The 12500-nt window shown below is 37.4% G+C and overlaps 1 pseudogene; it reads right to left on the bottom strand.

Moving 5' to 3' along the window:
* Positions 1-7491: 7491 nt before the first annotated feature.
* The window catches only part of LOC136844072 (uncharacterized), a 12738-nt pseudogene continuing 7729 nt past the window's right edge, over positions 7492-12500 (bottom strand).

The following is a 12500-nucleotide window of genomic DNA, read 5'->3' as shown; positions in this document are numbered from 1 at the left end:
CAAATTTTAATGCAGGTATTACAAATTTTAAAGGGACTAGTTGATGGAAATTAACACAGAATGTAGAGACATTTATTGAATCAATAGATAATTATCTGAATTCTAGGAAAATTACGGGTGGCGCTGATGCTTTGAGAGAAGCAAAGGCTTTTCTGGATTTAGACAAAGGAAACATTGGAGAACGAGCACGAGTTTCGGGTTCAGAAAGTGTAAAACTTGGAAAGAACTGCAGGAATTCTTAAGCTACGTCGTATGGCAGAGTTGACCGTGAGTGCATTGTTCGAACTTGCGTGCCCTTATCAGAACTAGGAAGGGTAATGATTCATTAATAGCGTCACATACAGTGCTCGCTTATTTGATGCAGTAGTTGAGATAAAGAAATCTATGATAAACTCTCCATGGGTAAATGGAAATAATATTTCTTTAGATAATTTTGAAAAACTGCTACACTTTGCTTGCCTTTAACGTCAGTCCCAGATATAATTACAGATAGTTTTGATAAAAGAATTGATCAGGACACAGATGAATCTTTTTTGTTTGCACAGGTTAACAAAAATCTATCAAAATGCCCAACACTAGACAAGACAGTAGTTTTGTGAAGGGAGGTGCTAAGATTTCAGCTACAGTTTCAAAACCACAGAATAATGCGAACTCCTCAAATCTAGGAAATGATGCAACAGCGAAAATCATGTGCACAGGTGAAATTGAAGAAAATTAGAGAGATCAGTAACAACAATTCGTTGTTTTAATTGTGATAAATTAGGACATAGTAAATCAAATTGCAGAGTGAGATATTGTTCAGCTTGCAAATCTTCAGACCATGGATGGAGATTTTGCCCAGCCACAAAGAATAGAGAATATTCAAGGAAAACACAGGGTAGTTTTAATAGATATGACAGGAGAATTCCACATGATGCAAGTTCTAGGTACACAAACGAACATCAGAATTTTCACAAGATAAGTTCGAAGACGGACACAGGATAATGAGCAATCAGGTCTTAGAATCACCAGAACCTAGGCCGATTGTACGAGATTTTCTAATGGCAGTGAAATTTCTATCTTCATTGATTCTGGTAGCTCAGTTAACCTAGTAAATGCTGACCTTTTTCACTCGAAGTTTCCAGAGTGTAAATTAGTCCCTACTAATGAGACAGTGTGTGACGTACAAGCAAGGAAACTGAATATTTTAGGTTCGTCATTTCTTACGCTTTGTATCGGCGAAAAGACAATAGTAGAATCATTTTTGGTCATAGAAGGATTAGCCTTAGGTGAAATGGTTTTGCTAGGACACCCTTCTTGCATGCGACATAACATCAACATTCTTACGGGAATTCAGGGGATTACAATAGGTGAGCCAGGTTGTTTTGTTCCATTTATACACAGGAAAAAAACTTGTGAGAAACCTAGGACGCAGTCTAAGACATGTGTAACACAGTCATTAGAGAGTGAAGACATTCCGCAAAAGTCTTTCAAAGGATTTTTGTTGGAAGATATTGAATTGCAACCGCGAGTTCCTACATTGATTAAAGTGTCGGTGAAAGAGAAAAAGTTTCCTTCTCAAGTGTGCGTTGTTGAGGGAACTGAGAAATTCAAAGACGTTGTGAGTACGGTGTCAGTAAATGAAGTTTCAGTCGCAGGCGTAACTACAGTAGAATTAGTTAGCTATCAAGACTCAGTGAAAAAAAATATCACAAGGGTACTTATGTAATTGATTTTGAAGAGTTTAAGGAAGAACATAAGATAGTGAGTTTTTGTGGAGACAGTAACATGTTTCCCAGGAAGAGCTACAATTCAGAAGTCAAGTTCTTCACGAACATTTGGCTAAAGCTGATTATTCTGAGTATTCAGATAAAGTAGAAAAGTGTTGAAAGAATATTTAGATATCATTGCTTTGAAGGGAGATAAATTAGGAGTTACAGATGTTTTAGAACATTCAATCCGCCTAGAGAAAGGGTACAAATCCATATATATTCCAGCATATCGAATTCCCTTTAAGATCAGAGAAGAAGTAGAAAAGGAAGTTCAGAGATGGGAGTCGGAAGGAATTATCAGGCCGAGTTCTTCGCCATATAACTTTCCTTTACTAGCAGTCCCGAAGAAAGACGGTAGTATCAGAGTTTGTGTAGACTTTCGTAAATTGAACGAAAAGACATGCCCAGATAGATATCCTGTAGCTTGTTTGCCTGATTTATTTGTTGAGATCGGTGGCAAGAATATATATTCATCTATAGATCTTATGCAAGGGTTTCTACATGTTCCGCTTTGCGAGAGTAGCCGTAAATATACAGCATTTCCGGTACCAAAGGGACATTACAAGTTTAATAGGATGCCTTTTGGATTACAAGGATCCCCAATAACATTTACTAGACTGGTTAACACAGTACTTCATGGTTTGTTAGGAAAGTCGGTGTTTGTGTACATGGATGACATTCTCATATGCACAGATACAATCGAAGAACATCTAAAGGTGTTAAAAGAAGTCCTCAAGCGATTACGGTTCGCTGGATTAAAGGTCAAATTGGCCAAGTGTGAGTTTCTGAAGACAAAAATTGTCTATTTAGGTCATGTTATCTCTAAAGAGGGAGTCAGAGTGAATGATGAGAAAGTTAAAGCCATTGTGAGTTTTCCAGTTCCCAAAACCAGGAAACAGATTCGTTCATTCCTAGGTATGTCTGGTTTCTTTCGCCGTTTTGTGCGGAATTTTTCTACAATAGCGTCTCCATTGACAGATTTGTTACAAGGGGACGTTAAGTTTGTTTGGGGTGACAGTCAGCAATTAGCTTTTGAGAAGCTTAAGAACGCTTTGGTGAACCCACCTGTTTTGAAGTTTCCAGATTTTAGTCAACCATTCACCTTAGTGACTGACGCGAGTCAGGAAGGTATAGGTGCGTGTTTGATGCAGAAATTTGAGGGAAAATTACACCCAATTGCTTTTTATAGCAGAAAGTTCAAAACGCGTGGTAGTAACGAAAGGCTGATGTCAGTTGTGGACACGGAGGCTCTCGCAGTCGTCTCTAGCCTTGTTCATTTTAAGATGTTGTTGTTGGGAAATAAAGTTGAGATTTTTACAGATCATCAACCGTTGTTAGAGCTTTTTAATAAGCCAAATTTGTCGCCCATTGACATTGAGAGATTTTGATGCAAACCTCAAATACATTGAAGGTAAGCATAATGTGGTTGCAGATGCATTGAGCAGATATTTTCCAGTCGAGGATGAGGGAGTGCAATCCGAATCCTGTGTGGGAGACGAGAGTAAACATTTGGTGTCTAATGTCTCGGATACTAGTAGTTCTGAGATATCGCATGTAGAGGACATACACGTTCCTACAGTGCATACTTTGGGGAGAAATAGTGAGTCGGCAGTCTCGGGAGAGATTGTTGTTCGTGATATTGAGGGTAACGTTGTGTGTTATATTACGGGTGAAAATGTCACTTGGGACATAGGCTTGCTCGAACAAAAGCAAGATGAGGATAAGTTGTTGTCAGATGCTAAGGCATTTCTTAGGGGAGTTTCACCGAAGAAAGGGTATAAGTTGCCTTTTTCTGGTCTAGAGTTGGAGAATAATTTATTGGTGAGGAAACTTAAGTATAACTTGCGAAGTACTCGAAGCATGGGTGAAATTACACAAATCATCGTGCCAGAGAGTCTAGTACCACAAGTTCTAGACATTGTACATTGTAAATTTGGTTCTCCTCATTTAGGTGTGGACAAGACGTATGAAAACGTCAGGTCAAGGTTCTTTTGGAAAAATAAGTTTTCCGCAGTGGAGGCCTTTGTGAAGAGTTGCGCTGTTTGCAATGCGAATAAGCCGGTGACGACGGTGTCGTGCCGTTTGGGTTCATATCCCGTACCACATAGGCCGTTTCAGAGAGTGCATATGGATATTCTGGGTAACTTCTCAGAGTCTGCTTATGGTTATAGACATTTATTAGTAGTTGTTGACGAGTTAACTCGTTTTGTCGAGATTTTCCCACTGAAATACAAGTCAGCTGAGGAAGTTGCTATAGCGTTCTTTAAGGGGATAATTTGTAGATATGGTGTTCTTGAATGTCTGATCACAGACAATGGTAGGGAGTTTATTAATAAGACTTTAGAGGGTCTTGCCAATTTATTGGGGATAAAGAAAGTATCTATAATCTAGTATAGACCTGAAGCGAATGGGTTATGTGAGAGGGCGAATCGGAAAGTAATCGAAGCTTTACGCATGACAGTGGGTGGTTCCGATACACATTGGGACAGATCTTTGGATGAAGTGCGATATAGTATCAATACTATGACGAATGACACAATTAAGATATCTCCAGCAGAAGCTTTGTATGGGTACAAGTTGAAAGGACCTTTTGATTTGTTACCAGAGCGAGTTCAGGGTGATGTTACGGTCACTTCGTTGATAAATACAGCGAGAGACAGATTTGCGTGTATCAGTAAAGAACTTGAACTTAGTTCGCGCGCAATGGTAGAGAAAAGTAACGCGAAATCGAGGGGAGTAGCTTTTTCGATGGGTGATAGAGTGTTTGTTAAAGTGAATGTTCGGAATGATCTGAATTATAAATTAAGTCCGAAGTTCCACGGACCTTTTGAGATTGTAGAGATCAAAAGAGGGAATAGATTTGTAGTAAAAGATGTAAATACCGGTGTGACGAAATTAACTCATATTTCAAAGTTAAAGAAAGTTTGGATGTAATGGAACATTTGTATATAGTTTGAGGGATGAATGGGTTGATATTTGTATATATTGTATATAATACTTATTTTTTTTTTTTGTTTCTTTTTTTGTCTCGTGTTCGTTTTAGATGAATTAGAGAATAGGAGAAGTAAAAGAGCAGCACCTTTAGTTCTTTTAGGTGTTGGTGTGATTGCTGCGATTGGAGCGATGTCCGTTGGGAGTTTAGTCAAAGTAGCAGAAGTTCAAAAAGACTTAATAGCTCAAGGGAAACAGTTAAATCAGTTGCAAGAAAGTAATAAGAAATTGAGTAATAGTTTTGAAACAATGAGACGTTCTTTGAATGATTTGTCAGTTTCAGTGGAAGGTTTGAAAGAAGATCTTGATGTGACAATTGCATTCCTTACGATCCAACATACCGTTCTTAATGTTGAGAAAGAAACTGATTCTCTAAGGACAGAAGTGCAAATGCAAGTTAAAGCAATTATTGCTGCAGCAGATGGTCGTGTGTATGGTGATATATTACCTTTGGGATACTTAGAAAATGTTCTAAGGAATTCCGCTTGTCTACATGGAGCGAAAGTATTGTTCACGGGAGGAGATTTGTATTTATATTATAATGTTTTGAGGGTGAGATTGTCTGATCGGGGATTGATAGTATACGTTCCTGTCAGTACGATGAAGCCTTTTGTTAGTTTTGTTATTAGACCTTTTCCGAGTGCTTTTGGAGACTTAGTAGTGATATGGAAGGGATTAGAGATCATGTTCATTTTGGGAGATCAGTATCAAGGTTTGGGAGTTGATTATAAGACAGGTTGTACCTTGGTTAGGGAGAAGTATGTGTGTGACAGTAATGTTTTCCAGTTGCAAGTTGTGTCTGTGGGTGGTTGTGAATTATCTTTAGTTCATAGACAGACTCCGACTGAATGTGACTTTATACAGTTTCCACGTGAATACCACATGATCACCACCAGCACTCTAACTGCCCTATATTGCAAAGAATGCTCCATTACGACGATGTGCCAGAATAACCAGACGACGACGTTCGTTCTTCGAGGGTCCAAGCTGTTCAACTCATCCTGCAGAATCCTGTCTACGGACTTTCTCGTACTTAGCCGTGCTGTGTTCAACAGTTCCGAGAAGATAATCATGCGTCATATGCATAACAATCACGATATAGTTCCAGTGCATTCGACAGAGATACCGATAACTGTCCCGCTGATGGAAGAGATCGAGGATACGTTCATGGTCGAGTACCGTGAATATTTGTTGCCGGCCGTCTTAATAGTTTTAGTGGCTGTTTTTCTGATAGTTCTTATTATGGGAGTAGTAAAGCTCACCTGTGCTTGTAAGACTTCACGCAAGTGTTCTAAGACAATAACCCCAGTAGATGTGCAAGTACGTCATGAGGGCAGTACCTAATGCTGTAGTTCAGTAGACATTGCTAATTGAGCATAAACCCTATCTGTTATGTTTTATACATATGCTTTTGTTTTACTTTGCCGTTAAAGGGAGCGAGACGCTCTTATGGGGTGGCCGACCACTATTTCAGAAAATATGGCCGCTTTAACATTGGCAGGTACAGAGATGTGATGGAAGAATTTTGGTAGTGAGATGGTACTGTCGCGAACCCGTCACTTGCAGAATCATTGCATTCAGCAAATAGTTGATCATCTCAGCAGTTAATGTGATGAACACGCGATATTGGCCGAGTCCTATGACCAAGTTGCTATGTGGGTACATGAGTTCATATGTTACAGAATCTCGATTTTGTGTATAATTCTGCCCAAAAATTAGTTCGGTCGTTTATTAGCGGAACTAGAGCGAGATCGTGAAGACATTATCTTTGAGTGTGGCAAGCTCTTAGAATTGGCAGAATAAGGTACAGTTCAGACTCTTCTTTTTCTGTGTGAAGTGTGGACTTATGGTTTTTTACCATGTTTCAAGACATTTTTGAACTTGTGTGCAAAGTTCAATATACTTTTTTTTTTGGCCATTTCAGTATTTTATTTTAGTGTGCTCTGTTTAACCATGCATTTTTTTATTATGTTTATACTTTCCATATTTTTTTGGGAAATCGTTATTATTTTGTGCTTAATTTTTCGACAGATGTCATGGTTGTGATGGTTGTGGTGGTTGTGATGTGATGACTTTGTGGGCAATGATATGATGTAGTCATGATGGTGTGATTATAAAGACATACAATGCATACCTTGCAAAGTATAATATCTCTGTGTGGATTGACTTTTTGAGACTTGACTTAATAATAATTAAGTTGGAGTATGTGAGAAGATTTTGACTTTACAGGTCATTAGCCATGATTAGACTTTTGAGTTAGAGTTTATTATTTTTTTTGCTTGACAATTTCATTTATGATGCATTTTAATCTTTGCTTTGTTTATTCATTACTTGTTGGGTTGCTTTAAATAATAAATCTATTTTTGTAGGAAAGATTGAGTTTTCCTTGTATGACCCATTTCATTTCTTTAATGTGGAATGCGAGAACGAAAGAGATCTTTGTGACATTCAGAGAGAGAGAGAGAGAGAGAGAGAGAGAGAGAGAGAGAGAGAGAGAGAGAGAGAGAGAGAGAGAGAGAGAGAGAGAGAGAGGAAAAAATAAGATGTTGAGTGTTGCCGAACCCTCCATCGCCTTCTGAAGACAGACCAGTCGGCATGCTATGTGATATTCCTACCTGGAATATTTTGTCTGTTTCAAATGGTGTTACATATATATATATATATATATATATATATATATATATATATATATATATATATATATATATATATATATATATATATATATATATATATATATATATATATTTCCTTTAAGCATAACTACATTGTAGTGCAATATGATACTCATAATTCATAGTCTAAGCACTTGGGCTATAACATAAATTTTATAATCCATTAATCCAATTATTCTGCTGAACTGCATTAAAACTGAAATGTGAAATAAACTTATACAAAGATTAAAATATAAAACTATGTAAAAGCATATGTTGTTGTTTGTTTAAGATTAAGACAGAACTTATTCGAATCTGAGTCTTGCTCATTGAGCAGACCATAAGTAAAGAAGTTTCGTTACAAATACAGAAATCAACATTTCTACATGAGTAAAGGGAAAAAAAAGAAAATAGAGCACACACAACCAAAATAATTTTTATTCATATTCATCATCGTCATCATCCAGGTATAGGTCTTCTATATCCTCGTCATCGTTGTCTAAGTTTATAATGATAGGTCCAACAGGCTCTTGAATGTTGTCCATTGACCAATACCCATCCTCAAAGGCTCGAGATCATTTCACTGCAGACCCCGCAAACCAAACACTTTCAGTGGCCAAAAGCTTGGCTTCCTCCAGTCTTGCCTGCAAGTCTGCCCGGGTGAATCGCTGTAAAGATGAACGCACATGACGTTTCATATGCGCCCATACTTGCTCAATGGCATTGAGCTCTGGGTGGGCAGGTGGCAGACGCACCACCTCGTGGCCCCACTCTCGAATTATGTTGTCCACAATGTACTGTGGTTTTGGCCTGTTCTGTTGACATATGAGCAACAGCTCAGGTCTTGTGGCACCGTCTGGGGCAGGGATTCGGCGACTCTGAAGCCAGGTAAAATCTGCTTTCTTGGTGGCCATGGTAGGACACTGACACTCGTCTAATAACTGGCTGTGATAAGGTGCGTTGTCGAGCACCAACACTGATGGTTCAGGCAGCAATGGTAGAAGCTGCGTTGTTAACCAGCGATGAACAGCTCGCCTGTCATTTCCCCGTGGTAATCGCCACTTGTACTCTTTGCAGGATAACAAAGGAAAGAGCCTTCAATAAATCCATTTGCTGTGCCAGCTGCTACCACCACGAATCTTCTCCCTCGCCAGGTGGTAACTGTCGGCTATGCGTGGCACTGGTAGCAGGTTGTGTGGTGTCCACCCACTCTCTGTTGTGGCTCATTCTGGTGGTGAACCACGTCTCATCGACATATACTATCTCCCTTCCATCTTCTCGATGGTGCTTCAGAAAAGAGCCCCGATCCGTCGGCAAACCACATCAATGGACTCTTTTGCAAGATACATATTTCCTTGAGACGTTTTATATCTGAATCCCATATCTTGCAGGAGCCGCCACACCGCTATCTCGGAGGTTGTTTCAGGGATTATGGTGGCTATCTTCAAATCTGTCATCAGGGTTCTAACAGTAAATACTTGCTTTGCAGCAAATATCTCGTGAACAAACCGACGAATGGCACCCACTGTAAAATTATCAAAGACTTGTTGTATAGGAAATACTTCGCCAGCAGACTCATGTGAGATCACTGATCTGTTATGGTGAACAATCTTCCTCACAGAAAGCGATGTGATACCCATGAAATTTGCCACACGGTCGTAGGGCCTGTGTGGACAAAGACCAGTATTTAGCCAGTGAATAAAAATGCATTATATGTTATACTTTGTTTTCTCTACGCACACGTTCATGCAAAGAAATTGATAATATTATAAGTCATAATAATCACATTAATATTCGTCACAGTTATCATTATTGTTGTTATTAATATAATCATCATTATTGTTATTATTCATACTTCGACATCAAGGAAGAGTATGAGTAGAATATTTAGAGATATATAAATGCTTTACATATATGAACTTAGACATATATAGTACGTACATGCACATACACATAATTTATAAATGAAGCTTTATATATAAATGTGTGTGTGTGTAAGTACAGTGTGTGTGTATGTATATATATATATATATATATATATATATATATATATATATATATATATATATATATATATATATATATATATATATATATATATATAAGATCAGTAGAATAGGTAAATTGTTAAATATGGTTGATGAAGCTAGTCAGTGAGATAGTTTGCAATCAAGAAAAATTCTGTCATCTCTTATTCTTATTGTGAAAATTTAGAAATACATTAATATAAACAAAATATTTTTATATCTCATTATTTTTTCCAAACTCGTCATTCAAGTATTACCCCTATAAAATTTAATTTAGGCTTCCTGTCTGAATCATTTGGTGTTTGTTCATGATCTGTTATCCACTTACCTGTTAATATTAATCATATGACGCATGCGGTTCTTTTCTTGATTGCATACTGCAAAAACACGCAGCACGAAAGCAGTCTTGCAGCCACGAGGACAATTTGCCAGGCCTGCCATAAGTGAAGCACCAGACAGCAGTCACGTAGAACAGATTGGCTTTGACGTATGAATGCTCCGCTGTCCTCCTCCTGTTATCGGCGTGTTTACTATTGTGAATGGAAAGATTACTGGGTATTACGTCTGATGTCATACTTCACGTCACAACTAGCCTCTCTCTGGGTGCGTCTAAATTTAGCTAAGTTACCTTTTCAATTTCTTATATTTACTCTGGTAAGTGCCTTTATTATTCACATTAGACATTACTGCATATTTTTGCCAATTAGGCTGTGGCTTCAAATACCTATTTCCAAAATGTGACCCATATCCGATGTTTTGGTAGGATTTTATCAACGAAAATCAATTGGACACGGCCCTGAAATGCATAGGTAGAGTATATATGCATATATACACGATTATATAATGTCCCGCTTTTTCATTTAAAAAATCTGGTCACATTGTTGATAAAATTTGTTTTAAAAACACTATTCGACAGGAATATATAAAATGTCTGTAGGCAATTAAACTGACTAACCTTTCTCCACATAGCCTGTGTCCAATGGAATACGCATCCCTTGACCTTGGCGTTAGGCAAAAGCCCAGGCAAGACTTTCCAAATTGCTTTCTCATATTCGACTGTTATGTGCTGAACAGAAAGCTCATTTGGTAGACTGGCTAAAAGTTCTTGAAAACTTTTCGGTAATCACCCAGTGATGACAGTAGTGACAAGTACAATTAGCTACAACTACTACCGGTCCTATTATTATTATTATTAATTATTAATTATTATTATTATTATTATTATTATTATTATTATTATTATTATTATTATTTTGGTACTCGTATTATACACCGATTGTTTTGGTTGTATGGGGAATTACAAATGAAACGGAATATTAAGCCACTTGTAACCAATGACTCATCAGTGTGGGCGAAATAACTCAACCGTGTGGGCGAAATGACTCCCAAAGTGTGTGCCTTTTTGTAACTCCATTGTGTTGGGGGAAATGACCTTTGGGCAAAATGACTCCATAGTGTGGCGAAATGGCATGTGGGCGCAATGAAATGACCAGATACCATGATTACCATAAGGTGCTGAAGGCACAGAGCGAGTGACAATTCGGGCCGGGTTCAGCTTCGACTTAAACTCACGAGAGATACTGAGGTGTTGAGGAAGACTGGGTGTTTAACTGTGGAACTAGTTGTTTCATGAAGAGTGATTGGCTAGATGGCTAAATATGGTTCGTTAGGAGTTTGGCCTGTAATTTTAAAATCTTTGTAATTTATGTCAGATCTACATTTCTTTGCATGTTCACGTGTACACGAAAATTCAGGATTAGTCAATTTGACACCTGTTCTGTAGCTAACGCCTCCATGAGAGTCCAAAGTCACTTTGAGTAACCTCCGTGTGGAGCCGACGTGCTTCCCAAGATTACATCTAGGGCAATTAAATGAATATACGACTCCTGAGGTCGTTAGTGGATCGAGTTTCTCCTTATGTTTAAATGGAGATCTAATATTCATTGAGTTGCAGGGTATTAGCTTTAATTCAATTGCAGGTAAAAATTTTTCGACTAACGACTTTAGTTCACGATAGAAATTTAGGTCATGAATAAATGGGACACTTGCATATAATCGTAATTTTGGTACTGTTGGTATTTTTATGTCAGAATGGAAGATATTGTTTAAAAATTTGCAGAGGCGTTTATAAAAAAAGTTTGGACGAAAAGCAATTGTCAGTGAAATATTGGTGGAGATAGGTTATTTCAAAATATTCCAATCAGATGTTATGTTTAAAGTCCTATGAAAGAGCGTAGACATGGAGTTTAATTTAAAATTATAGAAGCAGTTACTATAAAAATTTGAGGCCAGACCGGTAAAAGTTTTCTTTCTAAAAACCGTGGTGTTAAAATGATCAGTATATTTAAAAACTGTTACATCTAAAAATGGCAGCTTGTCATCATATTCAGTTGTAAAATTAATGTTAGGATGAATTTAATTGGCATAATCAAGAAATTTGTCAGTTTGATCTTTATCTCTGAACAGCAAAAAGGTATCATCCACGTACAGTACCTACTATGAAATAAGGGATGGTAGGCCAAAGGACAATTGTCCAGTATGCGCTCCTCCAGGGAGCACATAAATATGTTTCCAAAAGTGGGACCCAAAGGGAATCCCATCGCCATACCATCAACCTGAATGTAGGCTTTAACGTTAAAAACAAAGGCTGTGTCCTGCACAGCGAGCTCGAGCAATTTTCTAAAATCCGTGAGGTTAAAATAATTAAAAGGGGCATGTGGGTCAGTAAAATTACGGCTAACAATAATATCAATGGTTTCCTCTACCAGTACTTTAGTAAAAAGAGACCCCAATATCCATGCTAACCATAAGCAAGTCTGACTCTGTATATACACAAAATATTTTCTTAAAATGTTCAAAATTCTTACAACTATATATATATATATATATATATATATATATATATATATATATTATATATATATATATATATATATATATATATATATATATATATATATATATATATATGTATGGATAGGAAGAACAGTCAGCTCATCATTGACAAATTTATTAAAAGCTGCGCTTCATGGATCACCCATATCCCATCTTTTCTGGCTAAAAAGATACAAAAATGT

The sequence above is a fragment of the Macrobrachium rosenbergii genome, chromosome 12 (genome assembly GCF_040412425.1).
Source record: "Macrobrachium rosenbergii isolate ZJJX-2024 chromosome 12, ASM4041242v1, whole genome shotgun sequence".
Classification (NCBI taxonomy): domain Eukaryota; kingdom Metazoa; phylum Arthropoda; class Malacostraca; order Decapoda; family Palaemonidae; genus Macrobrachium; species Macrobrachium rosenbergii.
This window is presented reverse-complemented; position numbering and strand designations above follow the sequence as displayed.